This window comes from Pelodiscus sinensis, chromosome 3 (genome assembly GCF_049634645.1).
Source record: "Pelodiscus sinensis isolate JC-2024 chromosome 3, ASM4963464v1, whole genome shotgun sequence".
Classification (NCBI taxonomy): Eukaryota; Metazoa; Chordata; order Testudines; family Trionychidae; genus Pelodiscus; species Pelodiscus sinensis.
The window spans coordinates 35,588,126-35,610,061 of NC_134713.1; the positions used below are offsets into that span (position 1 = coordinate 35,588,126).

The 21,936-nt window shown below is 42.1% G+C and overlaps 1 long non-coding RNA gene across 1 annotated transcript; it reads right to left on the reverse strand.

Annotated features, from left to right (window-relative positions):
- Positions 1-506: 506 nt before the first annotated feature.
- Positions 507-4,889, reverse strand: LOC142827583 (uncharacterized). The gene is made up of 2 exons (XR_012902260.1): positions 4,128-4,889; positions 507-877 (listed from the first exon to the last, which is right to left on the reverse strand). It is a non-coding gene; the product is annotated as an uncharacterized LOC142827583 (long non-coding RNA).
- Positions 4,890-21,936: the final 17,047 nt, after the last annotated feature.

A 21,936-nucleotide genomic window follows, 5' to 3' on the forward strand; every position in this document is an offset into this window, starting at 1 on the left:
AAAGTGTTAGGCAGGAGAGGGAGGAGTAGGAAGTGAAGGGCTCCAGTGCACCAGAGGGGAATGGGGGAAAGGGGCAGAGAGGGGGTGGGTAGCACAAAGGTGGAATCCCGGTGGGCCATGGGTTGCAGGTTGCCCACCGGTCTTGCAGCCCACTGAGTTGGAGGGCCACAATGTGGTCCACTCACTATTCTTGGTTGCCCATCACTGCCCTAAATGCATGTCAAATGGGGGGGGCATCCAGTGGTAGCTGGAGTTCCCTCTGGTACATGGTTTCTCTCTTTGCACTTGTTTATGCACTTTTTTTGTTTTGAAAAGGTTTGGTTGTTACTGTGCTTTGGTGTTGCAATGGTAGCTGGCCTGCCTAGCAGTGGGTGAATGCTGTATGTTTCTAATACATAGTTCCAAAGAAAGTATTCTATGGCACCAAGCAAGTTTATTGCTATCACTGCATCTCTTCATACCATGTGTATTTGAAATAATAAAGGTAAACACATGAGCTGAGACAATTAGAAATTAGCAAGCAAACTTTATTCCTCTATACACTTATGTACATCAATCCACATTTCAATCACTTCCTTAGTTGAATCCAGACTGGGCAACACTTTCACCCTCCATTTCATAAGTGGTCACGTCATTCATAAATTCCCAAACATGAAACCCTTCCCCAAACCAATTTGTCCCAATCCGCACAAGTACATCTATCAATGTACTATCCCCTTCTTTCATTGGGCCATGCAAATCCATTATATGGGAGCAGAAAGCATCTTTCAGGTGAATCTTGTTCCTGCAATGGAAGGTGCATTCTCTGACTGAATGTCCTGGTTCAGTGGCACCTTGCTGTCATAGGTCCATTCAGGGAGAAATGGCTAACCTCTGGCTGCACAAAGATTGTGAAGAATACAGCAAATCACAGGCATGAGGACAGCAATGATGATACCGACATCCAAACAAATCTGTAGACATCTCCAATGGGATTTCAATCTGTCACTACCACATTCAACAACCAGAGAGTGTAATTAAACTGCCTTTTGCCAGAGCTTCTAAAAATCAGGCAAAAGGGATTATGAAGGTCCCCCAGATTAATGGTAGGAATGGGAACACCATTTATGACAATGTCATTTGATGGGAATAATGTGTTCCTTGAGGAAGATAAATTATAGAGTCTCATAAATGGCCCTGGCATAATTTGGAAATGCCATTGTCTCAAAGCCAGCAGTTACTTCAGGAATATGTATTACACCTGCCACATTGGGGTAAACCACATGCTTGATTACCTCAGAAACCTCCATTATTCACAGCTGACTTTCCAACACCAAACTGGTTGTCAGTGGACCTTTAGCAACCTGGGGTAGCCATCTTTAGATGGCCTTAGCAATATGTTTCTGGGCTAGCAAAAATGGCCTCATGAATTTATCTTTAATCTGGAATAGAGATGTTAATGATTAATTGGTTAACTGATAAGCCTCACCCTTAATGAGTTAGGCTTACTAGTTACAGTTAGCCAGTGGGGGTTGGAGCAGATCTAGTTAACTGATCTAGCTAACTAATTAAAGAAGATTTTACCACTCTACTCTGGAGGATTGGGGAAAGCTCCAGAAAGTAGCTTTCTTCATGCAAAAGTTCTGATGCCAGTGCAAGTCTGCCTGATGATGTAATCCCACCAGTCTGTGCTTGCAGCCCCAGCCCAGAAGCATCAGTGGAATATCATGAGTGGCATCAGCCAATTTGAGTTTGCCATGCCTGGGTTCTCTTCTCTGCCTCCTCCATCATAAACTCTGGCAGGTGCCTTTGATTGGTCAGAAAACACCACCAAAATGTCCATCAGAGCCTCACAGAAATTTTGCCCAATTCCTGATAAGTATGAATTGAAAGTGCAAGTAAGAGAAATTCTTAGAAGGTGACCCCTCCATGTTGCTTGGCAGGCTGTGTTGGTGGGCTGGTTAGACTTCCCCTAGCTGGCAGAGTAGACAGCAATTATTACCACAGTCAAAGAGCTAGAGTGGCCCCATTTTGGGAGGGATTCTGGGACGTGGCTGGTTTGATTCAGGTCTGTATGCTACAGTGTGAAAACCAAAGCCCCTTGTTACAGCTCAGATTAGAAAATGTTTAATGTAGAGTTAGCAATCAGTATAGATGCTCAAGGCCTGGGATCTCAAACCCAGGATCAGCTGACTCAACTTCCACTAACTCTGGGTTTGTATTGCAGTGTAGACATGCCCTTAGGGGTTAGGCTGAGTGGAGGTTAATGACTAAGAACCTTTACTGATCCAATCCTCAGTACTATGGTGATTGGAGCCGTATGATTGCTCTCTATAAATATATCAGAGGGATAAAAACCAGGAAGGGAGAGGAGCTGTTCAAGTGAATTGCCAGTGTGGGTACAAGAACAAACTGGCCATCAACAAGTTTAGGTGAAGGTTTCTAACCACCAGATGAGCAAAGTTCTGGAGAAGCCTTCCAAGGCAACAGTTGGGGCAGAATACCTAACTGGTTTCAAGACTGAGCTTGATAAGTTTATGGAGAGCCATAGGCAACTACCATTAGCAAAAATCCCCAATGGTCTGAGACGAGACATTATCTGGAGAGGGCTTTGAGTTACTCCAGAGAATTCTTTCTAGGTGTTTGGCTGCTTGGAATTGCCCACATACTCAGGGTCTCTAATTGTCATATTTGGGATCAAGAAGAATTTTTCCCCTGCATCAGATTGGCAGAGATCCTGGAGGGGTTCTTTTAGGGGGGTTGTTTCCTTGTTTTGGGGGTTTGTTTTGTTTTTTCTTTCTTTGGCAGCAAGGAGCACAGATCAAGTTGAGCTTTAAAATGATGTAAATGGGGGATTCTTTTTTACATGAAGACTTTAATTATAATATGAGGTCATCAGTAACTCAACCAGAGCTCAGGGGAGCTATTTCAGGAGCGGGTAGGTGAGGTTCTATGACCCAGCATTTCATAAACAGAAACCTGAAGAGCACATTAACCATTTATGTGAGCCTAAAATAACTCTAAATTGAAAATAAATTCTACTTACACTGATCATTTTTGGCATCAAGGTCTTTCTGGTAACTTGGTAGTTTGTCATGAATTTTATAGATTCATGAAGAAGAACTACGTGTAGCTTGAAAGATGGTCACCAAAAAAGAGTTTGTCCAATAAAAGATATTAGCTCACCCATCTTGTCTCTCTATAGATTCATTATTTTCGTAATACTTTACATTGATTGCAAGCCCAAGTGGACTTGTGAATGAAAAATACCTTTACTTCAAATCCTGAAATAACAGGATCTACTGTACTAAGGAAATAGTATATGGAAAGAGAAAAGCTTTTGTAGCAAAAGTAAATTTTGATTGTGGTTTGGCTGCTAAAAATTACGAGTGAAATCCTGAACTGACTGAAGTCAATGAGAAGTTTACCATTTGACCAGTAAGGTCAACTTTCACTCTAGATCTCATTTGTCTGGAAAGAACATGCTTATTTTTCTGTTCCTTTTCTGTGCACAGTATGTGAAAGTTACATGAAACAAACCTGCTTGATTTCCAGAAGGGTCTTTCAAAGTTACAATTTGTTAACAGATCGACCAGTATGCTATTATTTCAATTCCATTTGGCACATGCTGAGTATAATAATAGAAACTCTCTCCTTAGATCACATAAGACATTGTACATACTCCTGCCGTAGTTAGCTGTGGAATTGCTTGGCAGGTGTCCATTTGTTAAACAAATACAAACTTCCTTTGATTTCTCCGTTCTGCACTCTACAGCAAACGGGCCATATGCTGTCAAAGGACAATTTGAAATGTACCTACACAGGGTCGCTGAGCTCTCTCAACTGCCTGTGGGTACTCCAGATAGATCCTGAACCCAGTCAATGGGAAAATTAACTATGTAACACATTAGACTGAATTATACCACAGAAATCACCCCTTCCTATCTACCCAGGGGTAGTTAGTAGACAGACCACTGGCCAAATCCAGACTGCCAGACACTTTTGACCCAACAATGAAACTCTCCGGTGTGGGGGCAGTTGGTGAAGAGGGGGGCTAGTGTGGGAAGGGAGTGACTGGCTGCATGCTGGCATGCTCGGGGTAGCTGGGGCTGTGGAGTAAAGGGAAGGAGCTTGGCACTAACACTCACCCTGCTGCTGCCACCTCCACAGTTCTCCAGCCACCACCAGCCTGCAACCGACCAGTACTAGACAAGGAGCCCAGAGGCCACAGGACACGTAAGTGGCTAGAAGGCACAACCACAGCTCAGTCCCACCCACAGGTTAGCCCAACCATGTGGTGTGTGCCTCTAGTAAAGAGGATCACAGCAGGGTGCCATTTAGGGAGCAGGGAGAGTACATCTAGGGATGGTCTAGACAGTACTGGGGCCTGTCGTGAGGTCAGGGGACTGGACTCAATGACCTCTCAAGGTCCCTTCCAGTTCTAGTGTTCTATGATTCTGTGTGGCCCCCTGGGTTTTGTGACACTGCAAGAATTCCCACTGTCAGTCCTGTGCATCTGTTGGAGCCCCCTTGACAGTTGGAGCCCCAGCCACCAGGAGCTGACACAAAACTGGGGGAGCAAGTGCCCCTCTCACCCTTCCTAATTGACTCTGTCATTGGGAGTCCCACCAGGCTGACAGCTGGATTATGTGTGGCTAGGGTTAAGTCCCTGTGTTTGTACTATAAGTCTGTATTTCCAGGAGTTTGTTAATCAGACCCCAGGACCCCAGACCTGATCCAGTCATAAATTTGACTTTCAAGTTCTTTGCTCAGGAGAGAATTATTTATACTGCATTTGGCAGCTGGTAAGCTGCACTTCAGGAATTCAGTAAATGAATAACATAAAAGCAACAGTGGTCTGAGCCGGTTTCACTCTAACTCAAAAGAGCCTGATCCTGTATTCCTTTGCATCCAAATTTCACCCAGAGTTCAATGTGTGTGATGAATGTGGAACTGGGCCCAAGGTAATCAAAGAGCCATGAAATGAAGGAAGTTTAGTAAAACAGTAGTGAGCCTGCCTGTGAGAGATTTTTCACCAAATATTCCAGAAGGTATAAATACTGTGTCCATCCCCATGAGAGCACACAGCTTGCATGGCAGTGGAACAAATGGGACTATTATACAGGGAGGCAGAATTCTGGGCATCTGACTGGGGAGTGCAGAATAGCAGCATCTTGAGATGTTGAGTTCTTTGGGCTCTGTTGATGTTTTGTTCTCAGTGTGAGCAGGGCAAAACACAGAGGGGTGGGAAAGGAGACAGTTGACCTGCCATTATAGCTTATCCTCCATTCCCCTTTTCACAGGGGCTAATTCAACCTTAAGCCTGCAGTCGCTAGCATGGAATGGATTTACTGCTGTTCCACAGCTTCTGGGAGGATTCTTTCCTTCCCAGCCTCTCCAAGAGTCCCAGCTGTGTGGGCAGTTCCCTCGGGACAGTGTTTAGCTCCAAGAAGTGTTAGTATGATTTGTCCTTTTCATATGTGTTCATTTTTTTAATTGTATCCTTTGGTATATATGGTTGTGACTATTTTCTTCCACTATTTGATCTGAGGAAGTGGGTCTGGCCCATGAAAGCTCATCATCTAATAAACCATCTTGTTAGTCTTTAAAGTGCTACATAGTCCTGCATTTTGCTTCAGCTACACCAGACTAACACGGCTACATTTCTATTGAGATTTCATAGGTATTCTACCTGAGTAAGCACTGCAGGTTTTGAATGTTGATGTGCAAGTGTGTTCGCAGTTCTAACACAAAAAGTCTCTAGTATCCAAATCTTACTTTAAAACTCTCCTGAATGCACATTGACACAAAAGATGATGCCAGTGAGCTGACAAGTGTGTTTTTTTTAATTTGGTCATCTTCAGTGTAGTAAGCATGACACCAAATTATTTAACAAGTAAATGATAGGCTGTTCAAAACTCTTTGAATAGAGATGTGCCTAGGGGCAGATCTTTGCTCCCACTAATTTGTGATGCTCTGATAATGGCAGGGGGTGTCCCAGGTTAGGAGAATACAAAGAATATGGTCTGAAGCTGTTGTAATATGCATTCAGGAGCAAAACAGCCACCAGCACCAGGAGGAAAAGGGAAGAGGCACACCTGATGATCTAGGCTGTTATAGGCTAAACATCTACATATTACTGTTAGATCTTTGGTGAGTAATTTAATTTCCATGGACCTCAATATAACTGATCTGTAGAATGATTATTATAATAATATCTATTTTGTGCAAAGTGTAATTACAATTTGAAAATGCTTTGAGTTCTGCACATAAAATATGCTACAAAAGTGCAAATGAATTATTATGTAAAACTTAAGGTATTATGAGTAGACATTTTTAAATCAGCAGAACTGGATAACTTATGTTCAAGAGTTTTAAAAGAGCTGTCCTATTAATATTGATTTTCAACAATTCTTGGAACATTCTGGACATGTTAGAAGATTCAAAGAAAGCTTATGTTGTGCCAATATTGAAAAAAGGTGCACAGGTTAGCTATAGACCAGTCAAATTTACATCAATTCTGGCTAAAATAATGAAATAGCTGAAATGGGACTGGATTCATAAAGAATTAAAGGAGGATAATATAATTAATACCAATTAACATGGATTTATGGAAAACAGCGCTTGTCACATTTGATTATCAGATTGATTGACAAAGATAATAGTGTTGATGTAATATATGTAAAGTTCGTAAGGCATTAGTCTTGGTACCACATTCCATTTTTATTCAAAAACTAAAAACATGCAAAATTAATTTCCATTAACACGGCATACATTACATTAATTAAAAACTGACTGTCTGACAGCTCTCAAAATGTAATTGTAAACAGGCAGTGATGACTAAAAAGGTGTATTTCTAAGTGAGGACCCCCAGGAGGTATCAAATTGGTTCTTGGCCTTTCGCTAGTTAACATTTTTGTCAGTAACCTGGAAGGAAACATAAAATCTTCCCTGATAAAGTCTGTAGGTGATACAGACTTTGGAGGAGTGGTCAATAATGAAGAGGACAGGTCACTGATACAGACTGATCTGGATATTTTGGTAATTTGGGCGCGAACAATATATATTTTAATGTAGCCAAATGTACAATAGATATATATCTAAAACCAATGAATGTAGGCCACATTTACAGGATGGGATACTCTTCCCTAGGAAGCAGTGATTCTGAAAAAGATCATTAGAGGATTGTGGTTGAAATTCAGCTGAATATGAGTTCCCAGTGTGATGCTGTGGCCAAAAGGGCTAATGCAGTCCTTGCATGTAGAACCACGGGAATCTCAAGTAGGAGTAAGGTTTTATAGACTCTATATTTAGCAGTGTTGCAATCACTACTGGAATACTGTGCCCTGTTCTGGTGTCCAGACCTCCAGAAGGATGCTGATACATTGGAAAGGGTTAGAGAAGATCCACAAGAATGACAAAAAGATTAGAGACTATGCCATATAAAGAGAGATTTCAGGAGCTCGATCTGTTTAGGTTAATAAATACTAGGTTAAGGGGGTGACTGGATCACAGTTCATAAATACCTACACAGGTAACAAAAGAGTGATGAAGACATTCAAAATTGCAAATGAAGCCGGGATTTAAATATCCTGCACTTCATTTGCATATTCGTGTTATGGTGCTATTTCGAAATAACAGATGCTGTTAAGATGCGGTTATTTATTCATCAATCTAGAAAAGTTTAATATAATCCAATGGCTTGTATGTGAAGCTAGACAAATTCAGACTGGAAATAAGTAAATTGTTAACAGTGAGGGTAATATATCAAAGGTTGTGATGGATTCTCCAGAACTATCACTTTTTAAGTTGTAATTGCATGTTTTGCTAAGATTATCTTCACTTGCACCCTCTTTCAAGAAAGGGATGCAAATGAAGACATTCAAAATTGCAAATGAAGCTGGGATTTAAATATCCCGCGCTTCATTTGCATAATCGCGTTATGGCACTATTTCGAAATAGCGCTATTTCGAAATAACAGATGCTGTTAAGACGCGGTTATGTCTACAGAAAACCCTTCTCTCAAAATAACCTTTATTCCTCATACAATGAGGTTTACCAGTTATTTCGAGAGAAGGGTTTTCTCTCTAAATAACCGCATCTTAACAGCATCTGTTATTTCGAAATAGCACCATAACACGAATATGCAAATGAAGTGCAGGATATTTAAATCCCGGCTTCATTTGCAATTTTGAATGTCTTCATTTGCATCCCTCTCTCAAAAGAGGGTGCAAGTGTAGACATACCCTAAGAAACTAGGCCTAGTTCAACCATAGCTATAGGACCCGAGGCAGGAATTAATTCAGGGATACTACATTGCTTGTATTCTGCAGGAAGTTGGACTAGATCAGTGGTTCATAACCCACAGTCCTTGGACCACTTGCGACCCAATTAGCATACAGCTGCAGCCTATATGACATCCTCATGGCCATGCAAGTACCATATATATTGTGTAAATGCAGCTCATGTAATACATGGGCACGTCTACCCAGCAGGGCAAAAGTCAAATTAAGATACGCAACTTCAGCTAGGTCAGTTGCATGGCTGAAGTTGAAATAACTTAATTTGGCTTTTGGGGCTGTCTACAGAGCAGGAAAATGAAGGAAGAACACTCTTCCTTTGACTTCCCTTATTCCTTATGAAATAAGGGTTACAGGAGTCAGAGTAAGAAGTCCTCCAGCTTGACATTATTTCAAAATAATGGCTTGCTGTGTAGATACACATTTTGTTATTTCAAAATAACTTCAGTTATTCCAAAATAACACTGCTGGGTAGACATACCCATATACATCTACATATACAGCTTACAACAGTAAATGAGTTGAACCTCTGCACTAGCTGACCATAATTGTCCCTTCTAGCCTTTGAATCTATTATTTATTATTCATTTAACAAATACTGTACAAACTGCCCTTAGATCCTCAGTTTGGGCAGTAAATAATGTTTTTTTAAAAGTCTCCAAATATGGACTGCAAAAAAAATTGTAAATGTTTTGAGTGGTAGACTATAACAGGTGCAAAGAAATTGCCTCTACTTTCAGACACTGTTGAACATTATTCGTCTTACGATTTTTTAAAACCAATTTTCTGGCTAATGGATTAAAATATGAAATAAAATAATACAAAATAGTTTGTTAAAATAATGTAAATACAACTTAGGAACAATTTTCCTTTCAATGACTAAAGAATATATTATATATTATATTTTACTAAGGAGCTGAGTCCTCTGCTCGCTACGCTCACATACCCCCTCTCTCTGGCCACTTTCATTTTGCTGAGAGAGCCTGTTGATGCTGATGATGCTGATGACGTGATAACATAATTCCGTCACCCAGCAGGAACATTCTGTCGTCCGGCAAGAAAAAAGTTTATTATATTATATTATATTATATTATATTATATTATATTATATTATATTATATTATATTATATTATATTTGGCCAGCATTGCTCAGGTCCTTGTGGGCTCAGGCAGGGGTGGGGGTGTGGGAGTCAGGACAGTGGGTTGGGAGGCATGGGGGGAGGGAAGAGTATGGTGAGGGAAGAGTATGGTGGCTTTAGGAGCCAGGGAAGGAGATTGGGTATAGGGGGTTCAGATTGGGGGTTCAGAGAAGGAGGTGGGAAATTCAGTAATCAGGGCAATGAGTTGGGAAGTATGTGGGGAACTAACTTCCCAGGGCCATCTGGGGTACCAAGGGCCACACTGCCCAGGGCCTGCCAGGGCTGTGCTGCCCAGGCTGGACAGTGGCTGCTTCCTGGGGCTGGCTGAGGCCATGCTTCACAGCTGGCAGCTACTTCCTGGGGCTGGCCAGGGCCATGCTGCACAGCTGGTAGCTACACCCTGGGGTCGGACAGGCAGATGTGGCTGCATTATCTGACTGGCAGCTGCTCTGTGGATGTTGGGGTCTGTCAGAGTAGTGCGGGCTGTGCTTTCACTATGGTCATTCTGGAGTATATCTGTTCCTCATGCTTGCTGCCCCCATGTGGTCATTCTGGAGTATATCTGTTCCTCATGCTTGCTGCCCCCATGTGGTCATTCTGGAGTAGATCTGTGCCTGCTATCAGAGCCTTCCCTTTCCATTTGATGAAAAACAATCTCATTCAAGGCACAACCCATTGTCTTGGAACAGCCACCCCTTACCTTTCTCTAAGTTATGATAAGAGGAAGCTGCATACCAAATGTGGTGGTCCTAACTCACACCATTTATGAGAAGTTCTTGAACAAACAGACTGACAGACAGATGGGTGGACAGACAGATGCACAACGTCTATTAAATATATAGTAGATATTCCCTGGTAGCAAAGTAACTCCCAGTCAGGGGTTAAGGCTCCCTTGTACTAGTTCCTTTACACACAAAGGTTAAAATCCTGGCTACATAGAAGTCTGTTAGGAGTTTTGTCATTGAGTTCAACAGGGCCAGGTGTTCCCTCATAGAGAAAAGACTATAATCTAAGTAGACAAAGTCAGGCAAATAGATATAACTTGTCAACAGCATAGAGTGCATGTAAATAACTAGTCCTCCCAACTTTTCCCCTCCCAAAACAACTTCCCCTGGATAGCTATTATTGGACCTCCATAGCCACATCCAAAAGGTGCTGTAAACGGGTGGACTCACAGCACCTCCTGGTGGTCATTTTGGGAATTAGCTCAGTTATCCTGCACCCTCCTTGGGTGGTATCTCACACATCATAACTCTTGTCTTTTCCAATGTCTGGATCTGGAATTGCATCACTCCCAAACCACAGGTCCTCTTCTGGCAGTAGTAAAACGGATTTTTTAAAAATATAGGGCAAACTGTTTGAATGGTGTTGATGAAAGTTCTTATAAATATTTCATTTCCTAGATACAACCTTTGTGTGTTCAAAAGAAGAAAAAAATCTGAATTAACTGGCAGGAAGCTCATTTTTGCCAAGTGCTTTTTAAATTTCATAGAGGCAAAGGCATTAACCTAAGATTAACCTGTTTATATTGTACCAAAATCTCCGATAGGCCCAGAGCTCTGTGTTGTATTTGACACAACTGTTAGAGCAAGGACTGAAATAAAGTTATTTTTTATTCATGATATTGTAAGTGTATCATTTTTTTTCTCTTAGGCTGTGTCTAGACTGGCCAGTTTTTCTGAAAAATCAGCCGCTTTTCTGGAAAAACTTGCCAGCTGTCTACACTGGCCACTTGAATTTCCACAAAAGCATTGACTTCCTACTGTAATAAATCAGTGCTTCTTGCGGAAATACTATTCTGCTCCCATTCAGGCAAAAGTCCCTTTTGTGCAAAGCTTTTGTGCAAAAGGGCCAGTGTAGACAGCTCAGATTTGTTTTCCGCAAAAAAGCCCCGATCGCGAAAATGGCGATCGGGGCTTTTTTGTGGAAAAGCATCCATGCCAATCTAGATGCACTGTTCCGAAAATGCTTTTAACGGAAAACTTTTCCGTTAAAAGCATTTCCGGAAAATCATGCCAATCTAGACGCAGCCTTAGTGATTAAGAAATTCTGTATTATAAGTTGCAAGGTCAAACGGGAAAAATATGAGAATCCAATTGTAAACAGAACTACATTTGAGTAAACAAAGTCAGTGATATTTTATGTTTAAGACAGCCCACTAGTACTTTGCCTTTGAAGTTGCTAAAGAAAATCTCTTATACATCTTATCATTGATGTTTGGAAAACTGGGTGTACTGCACGCTAACTGAAACAATTCATAATGTTCTCTTTTCTGGTATTTTTTCCAGTAGATATTATCATTGATCGCTGTCTGGTATTTATAAATTGTCAGAGTTGGCAAAAATACTCTTAACAATTATTTTTCAGGAGCGTGCACCACTGTACTTGGTGGTAGGTATCTTTGTAGGGGATCAGTCAGCTAAGAAATACATGTATCTGCAATAGTGTGTTTTGTGTTTGAAGAATTCTCAAAAAGTTATTCTAGAGAGTAGATGCACAATGACTATAAAGCAGACCATCAGAAAGATAAGTTAAGCAGACTAAATTACATTACTCTAGAGTTTGTTCATTGCTTTGTTCTTATAATGGTGTTAGGGAAATTTTTTAAATTGAGACCAGGCAAAGGTTTCTTTCTGAGGGAACCTGGGTTTGGGGGCATTCAATGAAGGGGCAGAAACCATTATATTCATAAACACAAGAATAGGCTGGTTATTAGCATGAGAAAAGGCTGTTTGAAGCAGACAGTAGGAGGGAGAAGAGCTAGAAACTCAAGTCTTAAGCTTGGTCTACACTGTGGGGTAAAGTCAGACTAAGTTACACAACTCCAGCTATATTAATGAAGTAATTGGAGTACATGTACCTTAGATCAACTTATTGCAATATTTACACAGCTCTGGGTTGATGGGGAAAACCCATCTGTTGACTTATCTTATTAAGCTTTTCATTTCAGTGCAGTACTAAGGTTGATGGGAGCAAGTTCGGCAGTCAATTTACCAGGTTTTCACTAGAAACACTAAATCGACTGCTGATGGATCAATCACTATAGCGTCAATCCACCAGCAGTGTAGACATACCTTTTGTGACCTCCAAACTTTGGGAAGGGGCAATCTAGATACTTTAATAGACCCATTATTGGAGAATCTGAGTGCTTCTCACTCCCAAATGTATTTAGCCTCACAACATCCCTGTGAGGTACACAGGTGCTATTATATCCTCCTTTACAGAGGGAAACTGAAGTTCAGACAGATTAAACAATTTGCCCAAGATTACACAGTAGGTCTGTGGTAGAGCAAGGAGGTTTTCTGAGTTCCAAGCTAGTGCTCTAACCACTAGACCATCCTTCCCTTCTACATGCAGGAAATACATGAACTATGCCAATTTTTTTCAATAAATAGACAAAAGTGGTTGTTGTAGGTGGTGCTCAGGACTGAACCATATTTCTTGAAATATACGCAAAAGTGAGACACTTAATTTTCAGTGATGAAATTCTCTATATGGAGGATCTTGGATGAACACAGAATGCCAGGTGCTAAGCTTCAGATTAGAACAGACATGTAGTATTGTTATGGGGGTGGAGCGGGGAGAAAAATTCCAAAATAGGAAACAAATGCAAAGTCAGACTCACATTTTCTTTACAAAAACAGTAAAGCAGCAACCTGACGGTAATGTTTAGACTTTTTATCCTAGCCAAAGCGTCCCTCTTTGTTGGGTGGTCACAACTGTTTCATTGCTGTGTAGATGTCTGGGCTTGGGATGGGACACGGGCTCTGGGACTCTGTGAGGCCAGAGGACCCCAAAACATGGGCTTGAGCTTGAGCTTGGAAATCTACAAAGCAAAGAAATGGCCCCATAGCTTGAGCCCTGTGAGCCTGAATCAGCTGACATAGGGGGTTTCTCTTTGCTGTGTAGACATGCCCTTAACTCCCTCATAAGCCTTTTGTGAAGGACTTTGCCAAAGGTTTTCTGGAAAATCCAAGTATACTGTATCGACTGGATCACCCCATCCACATTGGCCTTGGGGATCATTGGCGGTCTGGTGCTGTGTGCTGGCACAGATTACCCCCCCCCCACACACACACACACACGTGCGCGCACGGCAGCAAGGAGCCATGGGTAATTGAAGCACAGTGGTGCAAGTGTGCCTACACAGTGCACTCCACTTCCCTCATGGCTCCTGCTGCCACAGGGAGTGCAACCACTATTGACCCACGGTACCAGGTCCCTTAGTGATTCCCAAAGCTACGTGCTCAGGGGTCGGGGTACCATGGGGAGAGAGAGTGAGAAGATGGTGAAAAGAGGCTGGGCTTGGGAGTCAGCAATGGACAGATCCCCATTGGCCCACTGGGAGGCCCGGGCCAGATTGCACTATCACTCTGTCCAGGACTGGCCGTGCCCAAGAGGCAGCCTGGTCTACTGGTTGGTGCACTGGACTGAGACTCAGGCAAACTTGCTGAGTCTTCCACTGACGTGCCATGAGATTTCGGGCAAGTCACTTCACCTCTGCATGCCTCTGTTTCCCTTTTGTCTGTGTCTGTTGTCAGATTGTAAACTCTTCAGGCCAGTGATAGGGTTGCCAAATTTCTAATCACACAAGACCAAAGACCATTGTCCCACCCTCTACTTTTCTCTGAAACCCCACTCCTGCCATCCTCCCTCCTTTTGTCATTCACTCTCCCCACTGTCACTCACTTGCTCATTTTCAGTGGGCTGTTTCAAAAGAGTCGGGGCAGGGACAATGTATGGGAACATGAGGGAGGTCACATGACCCCAAATACCATCCGCAGAAGGGGCTGCCCAGCAGCTGTGGGGAAGAGACTAATGGGAAGGATCTGGCACCCACAGCAGTGGTTTGGCTCCCCCGCACTCAGCAGCATTGTAGGGAAAGCAGAGCAAGGCAGCCCCAGCTCACACTGCTCTCCCAGCTACACTACTCCTCTGCCAGCAGGGGAGTGCAGGGGCTATCCTTCCTCTCCCCTACGTGACACGGACAAGAGAGCAGCACAAGCTGGGGGCTACTTTGCTCCACTTCCTCTGCCACTGTCAGTGAGTGTGGGGAAGGGGCTGGACCTCTGCAGTTGGCACCAGCCCCCTGACCCTACTAGCCTCCTGGACTGCCTTGGTTTGTGGAAAAGGTGGGGTGGGATGGAGCAAGGATAGAGAAGATGTGAGGAGAGCGTTAAGCACAGGTGTGGAGGGGTGGAGAGAGGCAGGAGTTGTCTAGCCCATCCCTGGTCTGTGGGGCAAGTCATATAGCCAGCGGTCCCCCAGGTCTCCCTCACCAGTTGCCTCTGGGTTGGGGTGTAAGAGGGGGTGAGGGCTCCAACTAAGGGGGAGGGTGTGCTCCAGGGTGGGCTGAGGCAGTGGGTTGGGATGTGAGAGGGGGTGAAGGCTGTGGCTTTGGATGTAGGCTCAGGTATGGGGCCAGAGATGAGGGGTTTAGAGGGCAGAAGGGGGCTCTGGGCTGGTGGGTGGAGATGGGGGATTCAGGTATCCTGTCTATAGGCACCAACCCCACAGCTCCCATTGGCCACAGTTCCCAGCCAATGGGACCTATAGAGCTAGCATGTGAGGCAGCATTTGGAGCCCCCCTGGCTCTCCCTATGCCCCTGCAGCCAGAGGGGAAACATGATGCAAATAATTATTTGGTTGTGGTCAGGCATGGAAACATCGGTGATCCACCCTTCTGGTTAACCTTTGATTTTCCAAAACACACCCAAGACTGCAGATCACAGCTCAGCACACACTATCATTTTCACTTATATGCCAAGTAGCTCCCCAGAAATATATTTCTGATTTTACAGAAATCTTGTCATGTGGTATAGGTCTCCCAGGTAAGTGCTGTTTCCAAAAATGTCCCCAGGTCCCTGCATATTTTTTTTAATTTTATTTAACTGAAACATATTTCTGGTGTGTGTGGGGAGGGGGGGAGAAGGGGGTTCTTGTAGAGGCTAAAATGTGTAGGACTGTTACAGCTCTGGGGAACCCGCACCAGACCAGCTGGGAAGGGAAGAAGGCCTGCTGCTTGAGTATCTGTCTCTGCAGAAGGTACCTGTGGGCAAGGCCAGATGTGGATCCTGGGAGAAAGAGCAGTGACTACATTTGTATGGCAAGTGCAGCCTGTAGGGCTTCCAGTGTCACTATTCTGATGCTTTAGTGAAAGCAGACATTCCCTCCATCTCTGCTGGCCCAGAACTGCCTGCTCTGAGTCAGTTAGAATTCACAGCAATACTAGCTTTCAGGCCACAAACTTAGGCAACAGATTATGCAGCAGCTTGGGATAAACTGGTACTCCATACACACTTTTGAACTCCCTCATTATCAGAGTAATATACCAGCTGATCACGACAATGGGCAACCTAGGCTAGTGTGTAGGCTTCATGAATGGCCCTCCATCTCAGTGGGCCACAAAGCTCCTGAGATAAGTGGAGTTAGCAAAACTACCCTAGTGCCTAGAATTTGTTGGATGTGCTGACTGAACCATAGCACTGTTTTGCTTGGATGCTGAGGGAAACATTTGGCTCTTACAATGTTGTGTACAATCACTACACATGCACTTGTTTTATGTGCATGGTACTTTAGTAATACTGGCACGGGGAAAAATGCTGATGAAAGTAAGTGGAATCTGACAACCCCACATGTGAGTGTAACCACCTATAAGTAGATTTGAGCCTAAGACCTGTGGAGCCAAGTATAGAAGCCTCTACAGCTTGAGCTATAAAGCCACCTGGTTCTCAGCTTAGGCTATAGAGCTCCCTTGTTCTTATCTTTCACTGTAAGTGGTCTAAGTGCCACTACATGGGACAGTGAACCACACCCTATAGGTGTGTGGGTTACATGAGCAACAGTAAACAAAATGTCTCATGGGCCACACATAGCACCTCAATAGGCTACACGTGGCTGTCTGGCCACAGGTTACCCACCACTGCTCTAGGGACAGACTTGCATCCCCTGCCTGTGTCCTCCAGCAGTGCACCTACCCAGGAAAGGTGTGACCCCTAAATGGAAATGCAGCTGAAGGTTGCTTCTGTTCTCTATTTGCTTCCAGCTGAGTGATGTGATTGGAAAAATGAGAAAAATAAAGTGAAAGAAAATTAGACTTTCATATTTAAGTTTAATAATTTAAGGTAGTTGTAGGAGCACAACTAAAGGAATGGATGTAATATGCTTCTTACTTAAAATTTAACAATCACTACTTCATATGTATTCAAAAACACTATGCAGTGCAACTAGCCCTGATCCCAAACCTGTGAGGAGAAAATGGAGTGTTACTGGTTCTGATTTACAACTGAGGAAACTGTTTTAAACAAACATTGATACATGGCACTATATTCTTTTCTTAATCACATTGGTTCAACCGCCCTTGCTTCAGTTTATTTTCATCGCTCGGGGTAATTAAGAACAGAATTTGACCGAGTTAAATGACTTCCTTATGGCCACATAGCAAATCACTGAAATTAGCTCTCGGCAGTACCTGGCTCTTAGGTCTCTGTTCAGCTCAAAAGAGATTTCTGATCTTTTCTAAAATATGGTTTTTAACCTAACAATGCGTCTCTAAAGTGTGGAGGATTAAAATAGATTGTGAATATTATTCAATCTACGGGTCTGTATTCATGAATATGATGGCTTCCTAAGTAGTAAAAGTATTTAAGGGTGTTTGATATCTAAATCATACTTATTTCATTGTATGATCCACATTCAAGCATAAAGCTTATTCCTATTTTAGGATCCTGAAGCACAGAAATCTTTTTTCTTTGAACTAAATGAACTGCTTTTCATAATCAACTACAGTGTATATGGATGGTATCTTTTATAGTGTATCCCACACTGAGTCCATCCTCTGTTGCAATTTTTTAGTAAACCCCCACACACAGACACACTATATATATGTGCAATTCAGAATTTCCCAGACAGTTGTTTTAGCTTTGGAAAAAATACTGATTAGACACAGAAGCTTAGAATACTATGAGGAAGTATTTCTTCTGTTCAAAGAATTATGAGGGAAAACGCCACACATTCTCCCCTGCAAATCTTCTTACTATATATTTTAGAAATGTGTATCTGTTTATCCATCCATAAGTCCATTTGTTTAAAATCTCCTTCTAAACAATAAGAGCTAGGATCACCAAATTTGGCATGCAGCATTTTCTTATCATAACTTAAAGCAAGGTCAGGATTTGGTTGTACCAATAAAATGGGATGTGCCTGGAATTCGATTATTTCTAACAGGGAGAGGTCTGGAAAGAGAGAGTTATATTGTAGAATGACCACAGGGGGCAGCAAAGAGTGGAGAAAGGGACACCTATCTACCATATATTTCATAGAGTTTGTCCCTTTGTGTGTCTGTCTGTCCCCAGATGGGGAACATGCACCCCTCCCCTGGCTGTGCGGCTGGAGCTGCAGTGGCCACAGACCAACATTTCTAACTTAGCCTCAAACTGCTGCTGTGAGAGAGGGCTGAGGTTGTTCTCTCTCCCTGGAACATCCTGAATACTGAACCCATCCTGAATACTGAACCCATCATTTTCAGCCCCACCCCAGAATAATGATTTAAACAAAGAAAAATAAACACTGAATTAAGGACCCGGTCAATGTTGGGTAAATCTTCTAGCGTTTAATAAATGTCAATAGGTTGGTTGGCATATGCTAGGATTACTAGATGCACTGTTGTTGTAGGTGGGTTGGGCCCACAATGTGAGAGACAAAGTCAGTTCAGTAATATTTTTAACTAAGCCAAATTATGTTGGTGAACAAGACAAGCTTTCATGCTGCCTATAGCTCTTCTTCAGGATGAAAGCTTGTGTCTCCCACCAAAGAGAAGTTGATCCATTAAAAGACATTATTTCACTAACCATGACTCTAGGATTACTATGGTATTTCTTTTCAAGGAACCACAAGTTGTGTATGGTATGTAAGTTCCTAGGAGAAAAATGTATAGTGAAAACTGCAGGGAAAATTTCCTTTTGCAATGATAAATTTTAGGATGTAAATAACTCCGAAGTTTTAATTTCTGATATAATATAATGTTTGAGCATCTATTTACTGCCATAGACAATCAGCTCTCAATTCTCAATCATAAAGATAGAAATGTCTATCTGCAGTCAGCATATGTTCATAGCCATAGTTGGATGTGGTGAGCCAGGTTTCAGGTTTCTGACTGCTGTCTACTAATGTGCATAGAAACATTTGATACCAAAGTTTCAGAAAGTGTAGTATTAAAGTTAGTCCCTAGATGTCACTAAATACCACGGATGGTTTAAAAATGAAACAAAGTTTTGCAGCAATTTCATCCTGCATATTTCAAATATAGATTATTCTTAATTGCCAGATTTTAATTTTTGTTTTAAAAAAATCTCAGTTATTAATGAAATACACAAACAGAAAATAGGCAAATATAAATATAAGCAATACAAGCAGTAATCTCATAAGGAAGGATTAAAAGTCATTGTGTACATATATCGGGGTTCTGTCATAGTCTGTGTGACTTTCTGCAGACACTCAGAGCATGAGCATTTCAGGACAATCAATGGGATTTTTAACGAGACAAAATCAGTTCAGTACTTCTGACAATCCATTCTTCAATTTTCCCTTTTGGTAACAGTGATCTCTTTTGACTTGTGTCTACTAAGCTGACAGCTCAGGCATCTGTTCCCCAAAATGAGAAATGTATATTTAGGGGCAAATTCATGGAACTGGTGTTTCTGCTGTCTGGCACAGATTCATGAGACTTCTTCTGTACATCCCTTCCACATTTCCAAATCTGTGCTCTGTGTGAGTTCCCCATAGCCAAGTTTATGGAAGCTAGGCTGGGTAATCTAGGTTTGACAAGGACCGTGGTGTTACAAGTGGCTCTGCAACTGTACTGAGCTTCTAGTCAACTTTCTCCACCTACAAAAAGGAATCTTGCAACAGAAAAGTTTATTATTGTTCTGAGGGTTCTGTCCCCTTGTAGCTCTCAGGAATCCCCTCTCACACATCCCATTTACTTCAGCTACAGACAGGCTCAGGACATGACCTTGAGGAACAGAAAAATCAGTAGGCTCTGCTGAGCTTCACCTGATTTTCTATTAGAAGTTTCATTTCACCTCCTTTTTCCTTGTCTGCCATCATCAGCTGTAAATTTATCAATCCCAGCCCAGCAGGGAAAAAGACAAATGTTATAGCTATTTATGGAAACCTGTAAAAATATTATATGAAGCCAAGGGAATTAATCTTCAAAGTGACAGTCAAGTGCCAACAAACAATTGATAGGGGACAACAGATCTCAGACAAAAAAGCCTATTACCTAATTGTCCTTTGCCATCATGTTGCTTCCCAAGTCCAGGGTGACATCTTCATTAGCCATACTCAAGTTATAGAGCCCAGAGTCAAAGGGCTCTTGCCTGTAGGGGGCAATGTTTTTGTAAATCTATCTTCATACTGCTTCAAAAGTGCCCATTTAAAGTGGAAAAGAAGTGTGCAGTGCTTACAGAAAGGTGAATGTGAATTGAAAGGATGCTCTAAAGGAACATCAGGATGGATTTGGCTGTTAGTGCTGCAGACGCTCAGTTTCTCAAACAGCCGCTTCTCCCTGACAGAGAAAAAAAATGACTCTTTAGATTTATTTGGAGGATAAGGTCTTCTAGTAGGGTTTTTTAATGATGTATTGTATCATGCATGAAGCTATACTCTCTTCTCCTGGGAAGTACTTTGTTTAGTACTCTAATAGTAGATGTTTAGCTCTATGGAAGAGCTTTTCTTCTCCACTGCTCACTGCTAATTCAATCGTCTCTTATTGTGTTTACTTGGCACCATTGGAGCAGCACCTGTCTTTGTCAGGACTATGTCAACATCAATTCCTCTAATCTAGTTCCTACATTGCTTATGTAAGAACATAAGAATGGCCATACTGGGTCAGACCAAAGGTCCATGTAGCCCAGTACCCTGTCTGCCAACGGTGACCAATGCCAGGTGTCCCTGAGGGAATGAACAGAACAGTTAATCATCAAGCAATCCATCCCCTGTTGCCTATTCCCAGCTTCTAACAAACACCATCCCTGCCTAATCTGTCTAACTACTATCGATGGACATAACCTCCATGAATCTATCTACTTCTTCTTTGAACCTCATTCAAGTTCTGGTCTTCACAACATCCTCAGAGAAGTAGTTCCACAGGTTGACTCTATGTTGTGTGAACTGGTGGGCAGATGGTTCGCTCCTAGAGCAGACCTGGCTGGATCAAGTTTTTATGAGTTGCACTGTGGTTTTCAAGTTGTATATTGTGATGCTGAAGGCTGATGCAGCCACAGTCCCTTATGCATATAGCACACATGACTTCATATGGGCACCCAAAAATCTGGTGCCCCAAATTCTCAGGTGCCCTACTGAGGCATATATTTTGCATATGCCTAACAATGGCCCAATGTTGCCATAGTGTGGGGAGGGGAAGAATCAATAGTGTATGAGAAATGAATGGTGAATGCAGATAGGCCATGAAGAGCCTTCAAAGTGAACATGACTAACTTATGTTTCATGTGATAGAGAAAGAGGAGCTAATGGATAGTTGCATAGAGAGAGGTGCCATACTGAAAATTAGAGGTGGAGAAATGATCTTTGCAATGGTATTTGAATGGACATGAGCAGGGCAAGATTTCATTTGACAAGGCTAAAGGGCTGTAGTCTATGACATTTTCTACTTTGGGTTCCTCTACTGGGCTCACTATATAGGATCTGTCTTATGTTTGTTCCTTCATCCTCTCCCCATGAGGAGTTCAATGGAGGATCTTGTTCTGACAGAATTTCAATTTGTTAAAAAATTATTGTAGTCCCCACAAATGTTTTCATATCTGCAAGAACAAAAATTCCCCATACTTTTTCAGATTTAACTAGTTTGTCATTATTTCTCCCTTTCACTCTCTCAAGATCCTCAGTGCTTTAAGGATCTTCCCATACTATTCAATTTATTTAATTCCCATACCTCCACCCCCAAGTTGTAACTGACAATCTTTCCAGCCAACGTGTGCTTGATGCATTTTCATGAGAACATTAATTCAACCTTAATACACAGAGGGCTGAGCATATTGCTTCCACAATATTGATGCTCTGGATCAAAGGCTTAGCAGTATTTGTATTTTAATTCCAAAACTCATTTGTGCCAAGTACAGCAAAATAGTAAAAATGTCATGGTAAAATTGGCCTAAAGATTTCTCCCTGTTCCCAAGTGTAATAGAGAAAGATAATTTAGAAGAAATCAAATGCCCTGTGCAGATTAAAATAAGGCACATAACTATTTGAAAGGGTTCTTGATGCGAAGGCCAGAAGGGACAGGATGACTTTGATCTTCTAATCTGATCTTCTGATCAGGCAGACCTGAGAACATTCTCAAAATAATTCTTCTTTGAACTAAAGTGTATCTTTTAGAACGACATCCCATCTTGATTTAAAAATTGCTAGTGATGGAAAGTCTACTCTGACCATTGGTAAATTGTCCCACTGGTTAATTATCTGTCATTGCTAAAAATTTACTTATTTCCAGGCTGCA